Here is a 15,713-nt window from a genome sequence, read left to right as displayed (position 1 = left end):
AGCATAGCCACGTGGGCGTATACGTCGTAACGTATTACTGCCTCGTGAAAAAAAAAGGAACTGCTGCTCTCTGTGCGCGCGATGATAACTTCTCCCGCGCGCGCGACATATTGACCTGGATTTTCGTGGATTTAATTATAAGCGAGCCTTTGACTGCCGTGTTCGCGATATCAAGAGAGTAAACGCTGCTTTCTTCTCTTCCTCTTCGTTTTAATTGACAACGAATTGGGGGGAGGCTTTGTGTGCGCAGCATTACTCTGTTTACGGAGGTAGCTTTGACGTCAGCTCTCGCTCGCGAACTGAGCAGAAACTTCAACACCCCCACATATAGGAGTTTGTCGTTCGTAAGGAAGAAAAATAAGCGAATAAAGCTCTCGCCTCCCCTAATCGCCAGCCGTTAAACCATCCATCCAGCTGAAGAGCACATCCCCCGGCGCAGTAGTAAGCTCCGGGATACGCTCGGACGAGCTTTTTGCAGTAGGGCAGAGAGAAGCACTTCTCCGCTCGGCTTGACAATACGCCGTAGCCGGCCGATAAGAAGAGCCGCTGTTGGTCCCCTGCACACGTACGAAGACACAGCGCGGCTGCAGTGCGGTATATGGAGGTATGTAGCCAGCGAGTGAATAGTCCCGCGCAGCAGCGTTACTCGGCAATATTGCGCGCGCGAGAGAGAGAGAGTGAGAGAGAGAGAGGGCAGGACTGTGGCGCAATTGTGTGTCCGTCGGTGGCCGGTTGCCAGGGACGCGAGCGCGGTATACGTGTAACAGTCGAGCTTATACGTGTGCTTCTCCCTGTGTATACGAGAGGAGACGAGAGGAGAGAGAATAGAGTTACCAGCACAAATCATCGCGATTTTCGCTTTGTTTGCGGCGAATTGATCCCATCGAGGCGGGAGTAAATAAACAACAACGCGAAGCGCTCCTGGTAAACACAGGCTGGTTGTATAAATCAAAAAATTTGGGAAAGTTCTCGGGAGAGAAATGCATCAATAGCCGCGATAAATTCCGCCCACTGCGACGAGAAGAACGAGTACACGAGGATGGAAGAGAGAGAGAGAGAGAGAGAGACAGAGAGAGAGAGAGCGGTAAAAACAAAATAGCACTCTTATCTCGGAGGCGGCTTTTAGAAAGATTCGCCGGGCGGAAAGTCGTGCCACGCCGGTCGGAAAACTTTCGGAGGGTGAAAGCCGATGCCTCGGCCGCGATAAGCTCCTCCATTTCCTTATATATATACACACATCTTCGTCCTTCTCTCCCGCTCTGCCGTTCTGGCCTCTACACACATAATTAAATTCTAAATATCAGCTCAGAGAAGAGCTTTTCCCCCTTCTCGATTCGCAGACTGAGCACACACACGACGTAATCGATACCCGGACTGTCTCCTCTCTCTCTCTCTATTTACTCGTCGGCTCGATTATGCCAGGGTGTATAAAAATCTCGGCGATTATTCGCGCACGAGGCGCTGAATAATTTCCGCGGAATAGAGGTCACCGAGTCAAGGTCTGCCCGTTGAGCTTCCGGGCGAGCTTTTAAGAATTTACAGCCGGCAGGACTCCGAGTATGGCTTTTCGCGCGATGCTCAGAGCTTTTTCTCTTAGGCTTGATGAACGGCGCCGTGAAGAGACGATCGTATTAGGGAACAACGCGGAGCTTTTAGCGCTCCTTTAAATTGATTAATCGTCTTTCATCGGACGGACTGCTTTGTCCCTGCAGCGTGCGATAAGTTCGGAGATGTAAGATTTTCCGTGTTTTCCCGAAAATTCACTCCCGCGCCGAAAAAGAGCCGGGAAATACAATAAGAAAAAGCGAGTCACGGGAAGAAAAAACAACGGCGGAGCGAACGAGAGACGAAGAGATCTCCCTCGTAAAGGGAGCGAGAGAAGGTGAAAAAACGAGCGACACGTGTATCGAACGAGGGAGCCAGGCAGTCATCCTCGAGATAGAGGTGTACACACACACACACACACACACACACACACACACAGGGAGAAGTAAGGATCGGAATCCCTTGAGAAGGCGATCCGTCACGATTTCGAGAGAGAAAGTCCCTCAACGTACATAAAGAAAGCTTCTCGCTCTCTCTTTTCGCAAGCAAAGTTAAGATTTCGCGTGTGTGCGGGGGCGGGGCGATGACTAATCGGCAGCGGGCTCGTCTAATAAACAAGTCGAGGAGAAATAATATTACATATATGGGCTGTGCAGAGAGAGAGAGAGAGAGAGAGAGAGAGAGAGAGAGAGAGAGAGAGAGAGAGAGAGAGAGAGAGAGAGAGAGAGAGAGAGAGAGAAAGCGTGTGAGCGATGCAAGTTTTTTCCTTCGCTGCGCAGGAATATATAGAGTAAAAAAATTCTTAATTGGCCGTGTTCACGAAACAATAGTGCGTGTCGGATAATTGAACGCGCGAGGATAATACTCGCGATCGAGATAAGAACCGAGTCACGAGAACGAATTGAAATATGAACGAGAGTCTCGAAAAGTTTCGAGGGATGTAAAGTCGCGATAAAGGACTGCTCGCAGCGATCGTTCGATCGTACGAATAAAAGTTCGCGCTGCTGCGCGAGGGTATATAAAAGCTCCTCTCGCTTTTTATCCGCGGGGTTGCACGAGTATAACGAATGTCAAAAGTGTCCATCAGAGAGCCGCTGATTGATTATAATTAATATCCGCTGCCGGTGTACGTTCGCGGTAATTCGGCTGAAAGCTCGACTTTCGACACATCCGAGCTTTCAGCGACGAGCGATACGATTATTATTATCGTGAACTCGTATGATTAGCGCTGAAAAAAGCAAACACAACGAAGCCCCGGAGAAGAAAAGGCGGCGCGCGAAAACAGAGACTTTAGCGAGGAAAGTGGCTGCAGCGCGCGCAAATCAGCGCGAAGTCGACGTACACGGCAGGCAAGCGTCTAAAGGGACGAGAGAGAAATCCTGGCCTCGCGCGAAGCCCATTGTTCGTCGTCGAACAATGCTGTCATTGTGGCGATGTGATTAAACCTCAAATAAATTTTCTATTGGTTCTGCTGCTCTCGCACTTTCTCGAGCTTATATACCTGCGCGCGGGCGAGGCTTTGCCCGCGATTTCCCTTTATGATTTCGGTCGCTCCGCGGCGCGTGCACCTGTGTGCGTGTTTGCGTGGGTGTGTGTGTGTGTATATACGCGTCGACGATGCGGGGAAAAATAGATTTTCCGGGATTGCGGAAGCCCTATTGCTCTCTGTCCTGCCAGACTCGTCACTCATCCGCGCGCGAGTTCGCTCTCCATATATCCCACTTTCGCGGCGAGAGCAGCGAATATTCCATGCCAGACCTTTACGTCCGTTCGTCTGTATCTGACTGTGTGTAGACGTACGTACGCACGTACGCGTGATGCAAGCTCTCGAAAAAGTGATAAACAATTTCGCGGCCGATCTGCACTACAAGCGAAGAGTTGGTGGGGGCTTAATAAAGGAACTTGGAAAGTGGCTACTCACTACCCGGGATGGATAATTCAGGCGGCGACTTTTCGCTTAATTAAATTTCTCGGGCCGATTATATGCGTGCGTGAGCGAGGGTTGCTCTCTCAGCCAACTCGCACGTGCTTCCATCTCGGCGCCGCACGTTTATCGATCAGGTTAGCCGCTCTCTCGCCGAGATCGAATTAGACGCGCCTCTTCGTTCGGTTCCGATATACGCAAGCTTCGTGCTTACAGACCGGCTTCGCGCGCGAGCTTTGAAATTAGTTTAAATCTCGGTCAAGACGCGCGCGCGCGTCTAAAGTAAAGCTCGAGAGCAAAGTATAAAGTAGAGAGTCGAATCCGGGCTTTCGCTTCGGAGAATTAGGACGAGCGAGGGAGGAATCTCGCTCTATACGTGCTGGGCTGCTGATGAAAAGAACAACGGCGGCGACGAGGCCAGAATCACGGATGAAGAGATCGACGAGAGCCTCGACGGCGCCAGCGCTAAAGGATTGACTCGAGGAATGCTGCTTCTCTCTCCCTGCATCCGCCGAGCCAAAGTGGCCTTAATTGAAAGAGTAATCAAGCTCGCGCCCGGCCGAACTTTAACGCTGGATAAATAACGGCTGTTTTCGCCGCCATCGGAAAAATAGTGTGCGACTCTCGAGCGCGTGTTTACGCGAACGCTTCCTCAGCCGGTCACGCGGCTCTTAGCGCATATGATTCCGTCACAGAGCTTGCAGAGAGCGCGAAAGCTCGAATTTCAAACTCACCTTTCTGCGATCAGCACGCGCTGCGGCAGGACTCGATCATCTTCGTCGTCGTGGTCCGGCGCACTGTATCTCCACGTTGTCGCCTTCTATCCGACGCACCGAGTATACAGAAGACACTTCTCGCCAGCTCACCTACATACGGGGGGTAGAAAAGCAATGTACACTCAGAGTCACACGCACTGACGAATAATCACAGCACACGTGCAGACAGCGAGGAAAAGACACACTTTCTCTCTCTCTCTCTCTCTCTCTCTCTCTCTCTCTCTCTCACTCCGGGAAGTCGCGCCCACGCAGCTCTTGCCGCCGCAGGAGGAGGAGGAGGCGGAGGAGAGAGAGAAACGTGCGCCAAGGGCTACGCGAGCGGCTGCGGCTGCGGCGGCACTGCCGGGCTCGCCGCGAATGAGCCGCGGCTCCTGCGCGCCAGCGCCTCTGACGACGGCTCTACGAAGCTCTCTCTCTCTCTCTCTCTCTCTCTCTCTCCCTCGACCGTTTCACCACCCCCTACTACCGCGCTACTGATGTGCTGCTGTAGTCCTGCTGTAGTCCTGCAGGAGGGCGAGTCCGGAAAAATCGCCGGTGGATGACCAGATGAACGCTCTTGTTATTTTTCGAATCGTCACGATCGATTTCTTTTATTTTTTCCTGCAAAGTCCGCTGCAAGTGCTCGGGAATTCTCAGCGCGCAACGAACAAACGCACTTAACCCCTTCGCCGACACGCTGTGCGTATACGAAGTTCCGAGTTGGTTCTCGCTGTTTTCTTTCAGCGCCGCGGGCCAAGTTTGCGCGGGCGGAAGTTCCTTTTTTTAAGCGCCGAGGCCCATTTTGGAATATCTGACTTTTAAACTACGTCCTTGCGAACACTGCGGGAGAGTTTATCCATAATAAATGTATTCCCTATACACACACAACGGAGAGTTTTCGAATCGCTGACGAGGATGATGGAGGAAATCGAGCGCGAATTTAATCCCCGGCCGCATAAAGCTGTGCTTTTTTCAAATTCACCCGCGTGCGCGCGGCGAGATTTTACGAGGCATCGGCTCTCACTCTCCATTATACGCGGCCGATCCCGGAGTGGAAAAGGGATCGAAATACTAACGTATATTATACACGCGTGCGGCCCTTGAGGATATAACGGCTGAGGCGATGCATCAATTGATTTTCAGCGACGGGAATCGCTTATACAGAGCGAAAGGAGGTCATCGCCGTATATATAACGTATTTCGTCATTTTACAATGTAAGCGCGCGCGAAATTCGCTCTCTCTCTCTCTCTCTCTCTCTCTCTCTCTCTCTCTCTCTCTCGCGCAACTTTCGACGCAGTCCCTTTCAATTTTCCGCTCTAATAGCCCGCGTGCCCGGTATACGGGGGATAAATAAGACGTCGCACGAGTTCGTTTCTCCCGTATATATAAGCGATGTATCAGGCTGGGTTGAATCGTTTAATTGCTTCGGCGCGTTATACGCGCTGAAATTTAATTGTGATTTACGAGAGTCGAGCGTCAGAAGCTTCTGCCGGGGATGCTGTCCGCCCCCCTGCTGATGAAAGAGGAGCCGCGTGATTCTTTCTCGTGCTATCTCTCGGGCAGAGTTTTATTGACGCGCGAGCTTGCAACGTAGCGTTGGCGGAATTTTCGCGTTCGGCACTGCAGTGAACTTCGGGGGGTTCTCGTTCTCGCTTTGTCTTCTCGCTTGCTGCGAAAAATGTAATTACGTCGCTCTATGCGTATTTTATCGCGCCAAGAGGTGCACGGTTTAATTCGAGCGTTCTATACATCGTTGGGGAAAATCGAGGAATTCCGATGAAATCGACCAAAAATCCCCGGAGCAGCTCGATGAATCACAATGAGTTCCATAGATCAGCGTGATCTAGTACGAAAACACACCCCCTCCTTCTCTTCGCTCTCTGGGATCCAGTCAAAGCGAGAAATAAATTCCAATTTCAATCTTCTCCCTCTCGCGCGCGGCTGAAAGGAAAAAGCTGGCTCAGCTCAAAAGACACATCCGAGCTTCTGCAGCAGCGGCAGCAGCCAGCGGGCAAAATAAGAAACCCCATCGCAATTCGCTTCGTCCGGGTTTTACTCGCGCGTCACCGGCCGCACGTCGACTGCTGCTGCACTTCTTTGTCGCAGTAGGAGCAGCGAGATAACGCATCGCACGCCAAGTTGACATTAAGGCCCTTTGTAACGCGAGCTTGCAAGCTCTCTTTCTCTCTCTTTCTGGCAAAGGCTTAATTAGGTCTAACTTGCAATTACGAAAGCCCAGCCTCTCTGTGTGCTACTCGCACGACAATTAGAATATAACAAGCGCGCGTGCGATATATCCGACTGCTGCGCGACGTATAAAGTGTACGGTATATATACGGCTCCTTATCAGGATACAGTCGTCGCAACGCTGTGTTCTTCTCCCGTGGCGAATCGCAACGAGGAATTAGCCGACTCTCGATAGCGCGCGCTTTGAAAGAGGAAACTCAAAGCGCCGGCTTCGGAGCCTAATTATTCCCCGGGCCTGTGAGTGCAGCGCCCGCTAACGATAATAGCCGACGAGTGCGCATCGCGCGGCTTAGAGGGAGAGAGAAAAAGAGGCTGCAGTGTGTTATACACATAGCCGCTGCGGTCACACCACGACCGCAGTGTGACGAGCTCCGGCCGTTGGCTTCTCCGCTGCACCACACAAGCCTCTCTCACTCTACCTGTGTATGTAGATGTATATATATATATACACATCTACATATATATATATATATATATATATATATATATATATATATACACGCGCGGGCGCTGCGGCCAATACGCGCAGTAGTCACGCCCGTTACGCGTCAGCCATCTAATATCATTCGGAGCGGGGGTTAACGCTGTACCGGCGGGTAGCGATATTGCCGCTGCCGCGCCGGCTTGGCCCGGGGGCTGCTGCTTACGATGATAACGAACCGACGATAAACGCGCTTTACGACGCTAAGAGCCGGAATTTGTGGCTCTGGCCCGAGCTGCTGCTGCTACAGCGTCTTCTTGGCTTCGCTCGGACTTGTAATCTTATGAGCTCGAAATTTCGGCTTTCGAATTTACGGAAAAACCAATTACACAAAGAACCAAAGCCACGTACGTTCGGTGCGGATCGAATTATCCCCCTCTCTTAACTCAATTTCGGCCTCAAGAGCTGCCGGTGGAGCTTCGAAAATTCCGACCTCACTACGCCGCATACATAGCACGCGCAGACCGAAGCCTCTCGCCGCTGTAGCAAGCCTCGCGTTAATGGTCCGATAATAAACCCCTCGCCGAGAGAGCTTAAAATCCTCCCGGGCGCGCGAGGCTGTCTATAAAGCCGAAAACTGCGCGCTGCGGCTCGGAGAGAAAACTCGCTCAGCTCGTGTATACAGAGCCGCAACGATAGAGATCCATTCATCGATTCCGGGCCGCGCAGGTGTGTGTATATACGTATACGTATAAGCGTGGGAAGCGCGAAGGTAACGACGAAATCGAGGCCGAACTCTATATACGCGCCGAGCTTTCAAGGCGGCAGCGACGCGAGCTTTTCGCCAATTCCACCGCCTTGATAATTACGTAATCGCGCTTCTCAATTATTCAGAGCCGGAGCTTCGCGACCCTGCATATGCGACAGGGGCAACCTCGAGAGCTTTATCCCGGAGCTTTTAATGATCAGTCGAGTGCGGCGGGTATAGCCGTGTGTGATTGATTTTTCTCCCGAAGCCGCGAGCTTTGAATTCCTTATGACGATAGGCGCGAGCGTGTGTAAGGGGCTCTAGAGCGAGATTGATTTTGAGCAAGGTTGAGGTCGATTTTTTGCCTGTTTCACCTGCAGCTATCTCGTTTCTCATCTCGAAAGCGAACGATCGCACGATGTACGCTATATAATTCGAGGAAGTAATAGCCCAGCTCGATAAACAACGCTCAACTAGACCCATCTCCCTTTGGAAGCGTAAAACGCGCAGCTTTCGAATTTATTTTCAAAGTGCCCGCGCCCGAGATCCAATTGTCGAGTGCCCATGGCTCGCCTACGACGCGGAATTACGAGGGGAATGTAAAGCGATAACGGCGAGCGCAAGGCTATATATAGTCCACTTGTTCTAATCAAACGCATCCCGCATCCGCGAAAGCCCCTGGCTTCATGTATTAAGTGTGGAAAAAGCTGCTACTTCCGAACACGGCAATTGATAAATAAGCGTAACAAGTACCGGGATGTGGATTTTTGTCTGATTTTCCGCGAAACAGTCGAGCGAGATCGTAATGGCTGAACTACTCGGGAAGAGAATCGATTTCTCGGAATGTTACGCCGAAGCACGATAATCAAAGGTCGACCAGCTGTTCTTTTGCGCGAAAGCGCGGATGGCTTAACGAGCTCGCGATCTTATTAGCCGCAGTGCGATAGTAGTCAGAGGTACTCGAGCACGGAGCGTTGTTCGTTAGCGGGAAATATTTCCGAGGATGATTTCGCTCTCTTGTAACCCTCAGCGCACGTCGGTCTTGATTAGCGTTACTCCCAGCGAGATTTTTAAGAGACACGTGTACGAGAGCTAGAAACATCCGCGTTTAAAGTCGTAGAATCCACAGCGACTATTCAGACCCGAATCGACTACGTACAGCAAAGGAATGTAAATTCCGAGAGCTTCTTCTTTCAAGTCGCCTTGAAAAGTCGAAAAAATCCGAAAATAATCGCTCTTTTACTTCGCCCTCTCTACTCAGCTGTCTACTTTGCGAAAGTACATCACAGAGCCCGCAGTACGTAGCTGCTTACAGCTATACGGAAATGGTCTATTCGAGACGTGCTCCGCGCTCTGCAGTAAAGAGCGCGCGGCCGCAGACGCGATTCACCGTCGGTGTGTGAAAGAAGGCGTGCATATTTCGAAGGAAGAAAGCTTGCAGCACGGGAAATTTTGGCGACCTCAATCGGACGATAAAAGAAAAACCGCCGAGGAGAAAGGAGGCGAAAAGGACCAAAGTATTATTACCCCCTTGAACGGCGACGATCTAGAGCTTGCAAGCTCAAGCTCGACAATGCTAAGGCGGCCTATTTGAATTTGAGCCACGTAAGGGCGCCCCGCGCGGATTTTCCTAACGAAATTCTACACCGACGTGCGCGCGCGCGCGATGCATATACATTATACAACTTGGCATTATTCAGCCAACAGAGAGAAGAGAGAGAAGGGAAAGCCATTACCGAAGAAACTGTTAAACACCGCTGGCTGTTGGTATTTAGAGCCGCTGCGCCTCTCGCTCGCTCGCTGTTTAATGCATTTCCCCGCCGCCGGAATCCCCTGGGTAGTATACGCCTAGGTCCGAGAGCGTGCGGGCTATCCTCTTTCTCAATTCTCTGTGCTCTTTTTTCCCCGTATTTTTCCAGCCCGGGAGTTTCGCGCTACGGTCGATCACGTCGATGCCGATTTTCCGAGAAGATATCATTTACATCGCGAGAACGTTGAATTTTCATCGGCGCTCTCGCCGGATGCAATTTAATTGAAAGGCCAGCGACGGCTTCGGCTACTCGTTTACAGGCTTCCCTGCGGATATTCGATTCCGCACTTTTCCTGATTCTGAAATATTATTCCTATTCCGCGCGGAGAAGCCAGTGTACATTTCACCGTTGGTTCGGCAAATAGAAGTTAATCCATCGAGAAATCAATCGTCGACTGTAAAAAAACACACACACACATCACAGTAGCGTTTCGAGCTTCAAAGAAAAGCCGATCCAGCGCAGATACGATGCACGAGCTGTCATAGACGTCAGATTCAAGTCTTGGACAAGAGTATCGCTGCGCCAGTCTGTATGGGCCGTAGTGTGTAACGGCAGTTAGTCAGCTTTACCGCAACGAGAGAGAGAGAGAGAGAGAGAGAGAGAGAGAGAGAGAGAGAGAGAGGGGGGGGGGAGTAGCTAGCGGCTTCTTGCCGAGGCAAACGCAGGCGCGTTTGATCCAGTACATATTAGGGGTGACAAAGGGGCGGAATCGGTTTAACGCAAATTGCCGATTTGAGGTTTTGGAGCGTGAGCTCGACTGGCTAATCAACTTCGGCCAGGAGTGTGTAGGCGGTGCAGCGCACGGCAGCGGCTAAAGGCTTTCTTGGATGTTGCGCCGCTAGAGAGTAGAGAGCGATGGCTGGGCTGCGGCGCCAGAGTTTTGCCGGACTGTGTGTGTATATAGGGTGGCTGATTCATATACGTGTGCGGTCGCTGCGTGATACGCTTTTTGGAGCTAATTATCCGGATGATGAATAACCGAATGGTTTTACTACAAAGGCTAATGAACATTTTTACGACTGAAACACATCCGCGAATTTTAACGCGATTATTATTGTTATTCAGCGGTAACTTTTCCAGGAGCGCGATTTTTTTTTTAAATTCAAGGTATACAGAACATTTCCATTACGCGCAATAAAGCAGACAAATTTCGGATATCAATCCGCTCGCTCTCTCGCTGCGCAGAGAGTAAAGTGCAGCAGCGGTACGTTTATGAAAACGAAACGCCTACTCGCGAGCCCCATTTTTCCGAAAATTGGACATGCAAATACGCGCCGCTCCCTTATACACACGTGGAGTAGATATTTTCTGCTTTACATACACAAAACAAACTCGCCGGGCTATATCTATACGCCCCCATAATTATATCGTATCTACAATATCAAACAAACTATACTACTCTCTGTCGATGTATCGGAAATATATTTACTCACGGCACGTATACATTATCCAACGTGTATATCGCCGTAAAATCAGCGCTATCTCTCTCGGCCCAGGGCTGCGCAATTTTCCACGACAAGATTACGACGCAGCCGCTGCCCGCCGACTATTTTTCATCGGGATGCAACGACAAATTAATTTGCATATAATCGTTACCCTCGCTCCTATACATATTTACGGATGCGACATAAATTTCGGAGCTGCTCCTTTTATTCCGCATAACTCCAGGCTCCTATAGGTATACCTACAGGCGAGAGCTTTATCGGCCGCTGTATCGAATTGCCGTCGTGCACTTTAAATTTCTCTCGCGTTACCGTCGCTAACGGAGCATCGGCTATATCCTATACACTGAAACTTCGCGTCCCTCTCAAGAAATGCTCAGGGCTGCGGGTCGTAAAAAGGGAAATGCTTCTCTCGCCGCGGTTTGTATAGAGTCCGCGACGAAGCTGCTGTGAAATCAAACGTCGGGATAAGAACAAAAAAAAAAGGGAGAAAAAGCTTGACCGTCAGCACAGCGCGATTATTTACGGCGCGGGAGGTGACTTTACGAGCTTCGCGCGCGGTATACATCGCGACGTCGGACGCACCGATCGTTTGTCACGATTACCCGCGGGGATCTGACGTCATTACCGCGAGGCTGAAAATTTTCTCGACGCTTAGTCCGTCTTCCGGCTCTGCAACACCGCCGCACGCTGAAAAGAATAGCCGAATATTTAGCGGGATATTTATTACTCCCCCGGTGATACTTTCATACAGCTTGTCTTATATAGGATACAAAGGCCAACGCGATCGTTATCGTGTAAAAAGACGACGACTAATCAGATCTCGATTTCCGAAAACAATCCATCCCATCCCGAGGAAAACAGCTGCCGGTTCACCTTTTCGATGCGGCAGTTATGCAACTCGCGATTTACAATGGTAATTTAATTTGCAGAGAAGCGGCGGCGGCAGTGCAGCTACAGAGCAGGCCGTCACGCGACCGCCCTGCGGTTTATCCATTTCGAAATTCGGCGGTCTAGCCCGGACTAACAAGGTTAATCGATTTAACATTGCTCGCGTACACTTCCGGCCAATTCCGCGTCGCGCGCTTCGACGATGATGATCAAACGGACCCGATTCGACCAAGGGAACGGCTACGGTACATTGCGTTATTTTGTTTCGATTAGACGCCTGGACCGCGACGGTCTCGCGAGTATCGGCAATGGTCAGGAAATCTTTCACGACTAATTTCGCGATTTTCAGGGTCGGATAAGAGCCTATGCTTCGACCCTTAGCAGAAACTGGCGGTGGTAATACATACTTATTTTTGCGTACTTGTCTTCTTTAAGCTTATGTAGGTTAAATTAACGAGAAACGCTTGTTTATTTTCCTGAGTAGTGCGTTCTGATCGAGAGAACCCGAGGTTTGAGGTATACCCAGTATCCCTATTCTTGAAGACGGCGCTTCGTAATGATCGAACAGATCCGCGCTAATTAGAAGCTGCGAGAAAGCTCGCAGGCAACTTGAAAAAACAAACAGCCCCTATACCCCTTTTCTCCCGCGCTAATTTTTCAGGCCGCGTCGCACGAACTGCAGTAAAAGTTTCTAAGAGAAGCTATACGCGCCGAGCAAAAAGGGAAAAATTCGGCTCCCGCGAGTGACGCAAGCGCTGCACATACACGTATATGACACACATACGAAGAGCGACGCGCTGGTACGCCCAGGCGCGGAGGAGCAAATGTTAGTTGTGTTGCGGAGAAGCTTCGTGCGTATACAGGGGGTCGGGAGACGATGAATATTAAACGTTATGAAGCACACGACAGCGCCAGCCTCGAGATACGTCAAACAATGCATCTACATAATGATATTCCGACGCCTCGCAAACACACTAACTTTTATGGCGAATTGAGAAACTCGCGCGCGCTGCTGCCGCTGCTGCTGCAGCAGCACAACTTCTTCAGCCCCGAGTTTTTGATCGTCGAGTTTAACGGTATACGCTCATGGAGGGGATGATAACGCTCCCGGCTAATGTTGTGCTTTGCGACTGCCTGGCGCAGTTCTTGCTGATGCTCATACCGCGCTTATAGCGTTTTTCGAGAGCGAGAGGTCAGTGCGCGTCAGAAGTTGGCTACGCTTCTTTGGGCAAATTTTTCGCTGCATCTGAACGCGCTCGTAACTCGATTTTTTCTCGACGAAGACTATAGCAAGCCGCGGAGCTGGCGGGAGAAAATCGCATCAACTCGTCATAACGAATCTCGAGCATTTGCGCGAAGAAGCCCGGCGACTAACTAGCGGAAAAATCTCCACCGACTCAATTAACGGGCGGGCCATAAACAAATTAAAGCCGGCCCTTGATCTACCCGACTTGTAACGCGGCAATTAACATAAAAACTTATACGGAAAGTTGTAAGACCCCGCGCGCACTGGAAAAGTTCAGCCGGACATGTAATGCAAGTTGACGCTGGCCGTGCGCGAACGCGAGGTCAGCCCAGATGTAGGTTAATTGCGCATGAAGTGCGGCTGCTAAGCATTTCCTCCTTCTTCTCTTCCCTCGACGTACTCGCGCTGATACCCCGCCGCTGTAGACACGGAGACGAGTCGAGGCTTTATTCCGCGCGCATAGTATACGCGTATCGAAACGCCACGAGCGGCTGAAACTAATCGATTCCTATATACATAACAGGGCGTGATGTAAACGTCGATCGTACACGGAGAGCCGGAAAAGTGTAAGGGTATGCGCTTATGTATTTTTACACCGAGAATATCGACGGAAAGAGACGTAGCGAGCTGGCTGTGAAAAATTCAATAGCGGATCTTTACGAGAGGTCCGTTTTTAGAAAATGAGAAAATCGATGAGTGTATTTTGTGTGTCGCGCTGCTCCGCCGGATGCGCGCCTGAAAAATCCCTCTCGACGCGCAAAAATGCGTGCACACAGTGCGAGTATATAGGGATGCACGTTAATGTTTACGCGGATAACGGAGAGATTGCGGAATGAAGCAGCGGCGCGCGCGGACGGTTTATTATTCCGGGGCCGGCCCCGGGGTTAATTATATGTAAATTAGCTCAGCCTTATTCCGGGGAGAGGCTCAGTGCGTGAACTCGGTGGACGACGGAATTTACGGGTCTTTCTCTCTCGCCCTCCCGTGTAACTCCTGTGTGTCTCTTTTTCTCACTTTGGCTGGGATGACCGATCGGTCGCAGTTACTCTCCGGCCCGCGGCCGACTTCAGATTTCTCTTGAGGGATTTCGAGAGGACCCGGGTGATGTAGTGCGAGGCGTTTGTTAGCCTCGCGGCGCTACAGCAGCAGCAGCGAGGAGTATCATTGCGAGAGGAAACGCCTCGCGGCATAATTCCGGGTTATTAACGTTTTTCGTCGCTCCTTTTGTCTCTCTGCGACAGAGGCCTGCTTTTTGTTGCTTCTCATTTGCGTGCCTTTTTGATGATTTCGCAATAATTATCCGACTGACACGTGCTCCGAACGCTCGTGGCGCCGTTAATTTTTGAACAAACGTGGTTGAATAAAACATAGTCTAGAATTTCGAAAGAAAGCTTACCTTTTGCGGATTCAGGAGGTGGAGCTGACGGCACCTGCGCGTCCCATTTTCTTTCAGGAGGTCTCGGTGCCGCAGAGATCCCTCCGAACCCACTCACGAATTGCGAGCGAATTGTAATCGAGGAGCGAAGTACGTGCAAAACAGCCAGAAAGAAAATCGTGGATCCTCGCATCCTCCGTCTTTCTTCGGGAATTTCCCAAGAATTCCCGAGGACTGAAGATATCCACGTCCTTCGGAAACGTGCTGCACAGACGTGATCACCTAAAAAGATGAATACATTCATTATTTTCTCATTACGTAAGCATCTGTCGGTGCGAGCCTCCTCGACGCGCCTCTGAAAAATCCACCTGAATTCTCGGAGCGCCAAAGTCAAAAGACGCGGTAAATCAAAATTTTGATTAAAAAAGCTCGCAGCGCGACAGGTAGGCGGAGAGCCGCCCACACTTTCGCGCGAAGAAAAGAGACAGATTCTCATCGTTTGCTTACGTCTGAGACGCGAGGCTGGGAATTTCGTGCCGACCTCCTTTAATATTTCCGAGGTCGTCTCTCTCGCGCGAACGTGAATAGGGAATTCGGTCAACTGGATGTACCTCTTTTCCGAACGATCTCGCGACATCCGCTGCTTCATGAAGTGCGATAACTGCAACAGCGCCTCTGAAGAATGTAGGTGTGTATGCGGAATGGTGCACGTCGCTCGGATGGAAAATCAAGCGATTTACATGTCTTCGGGCTTTTTCGTCACCTTATCGCCTCGCATCGACCCGCTGGGTTGCTTAAACCTACCTAATGAATTATTTATTAGCAATTTCTCTCTCCTCCGAGGCTCGGAGAACTTCCTGCCTCGCTGGCTTCGTCGTCTCTCTGCGGTTTATCCTGTACATTGCTTCGGGCTTTCGCTAATGCGTTTCTCGAAATGTCAAAGGCGGAGCTTCGATTCTTTTCTCTCTGCCCAGAGTGAACAGACGATGTTCCAATAACAAACGCTGGATGCACGCGCGCAGGTTTTTTTACAGTTCGTCTCGTCGCAGGTATTTTACAGATGGATATAAGGTGACGGAAAATATTTAGAGTCGACCAGTTGAAAGCGACCTTTGTAAGAGACTCCGTCATCCGGAATAATGCAGCCACTTCGCTTATTATATTCCGGATCGAGTACGATTCACTCGAATCTATCAATGTCACGGTTCCGAGAAATGGAGGAAAAGGTAGCTTCCGATCGATGCGTATTTCTAAAAATCGCGGCTCGGGATGCGAGGAGTAACTCCACTGTTATTAATAAGACCGAG

At 50.6% G+C, this 15,713-nt stretch overlaps 1 protein-coding gene across 5 annotated transcripts in view; it reads right to left on the bottom strand.

The window, feature by feature from the left end:
- Positions 1–15,713, bottom strand: part of LOC100120180 (gamma-aminobutyric acid type B receptor subunit 2) — a 125,173-nt gene that overhangs the window by 107,203 nt on the left and 2,257 nt on the right. For 2 of the 5 annotated variants that reach the window (XR_004227810.1, XM_031931035.1), the window contains exon 1: positions 4,204–4,585. The gene's annotated coding sequence lies outside the window, so the exon portion shown is untranslated. Of the gene's footprint in view, positions 1–4,203; positions 4,586–14,427; positions 14,689–15,017; positions 15,201–15,713 lie in introns of those variants that run through there. The other 3 variants (XM_031931032.2, XM_008208762.3, XM_031931033.1) reach the window with 3 other exon arrangements.

The sequence above is a fragment of the Nasonia vitripennis genome, chromosome 5 (genome assembly GCF_009193385.2).
Source record: "Nasonia vitripennis strain AsymCx chromosome 5, Nvit_psr_1.1, whole genome shotgun sequence".
In the NCBI taxonomy this organism is placed as follows: Eukaryota; Metazoa; Arthropoda; class Insecta; order Hymenoptera; family Pteromalidae; genus Nasonia; species Nasonia vitripennis.
The sequence above is the reverse complement of the archived record's forward strand: the minus strand, read 5'-3'. Positions and strand labels throughout refer to the sequence as shown.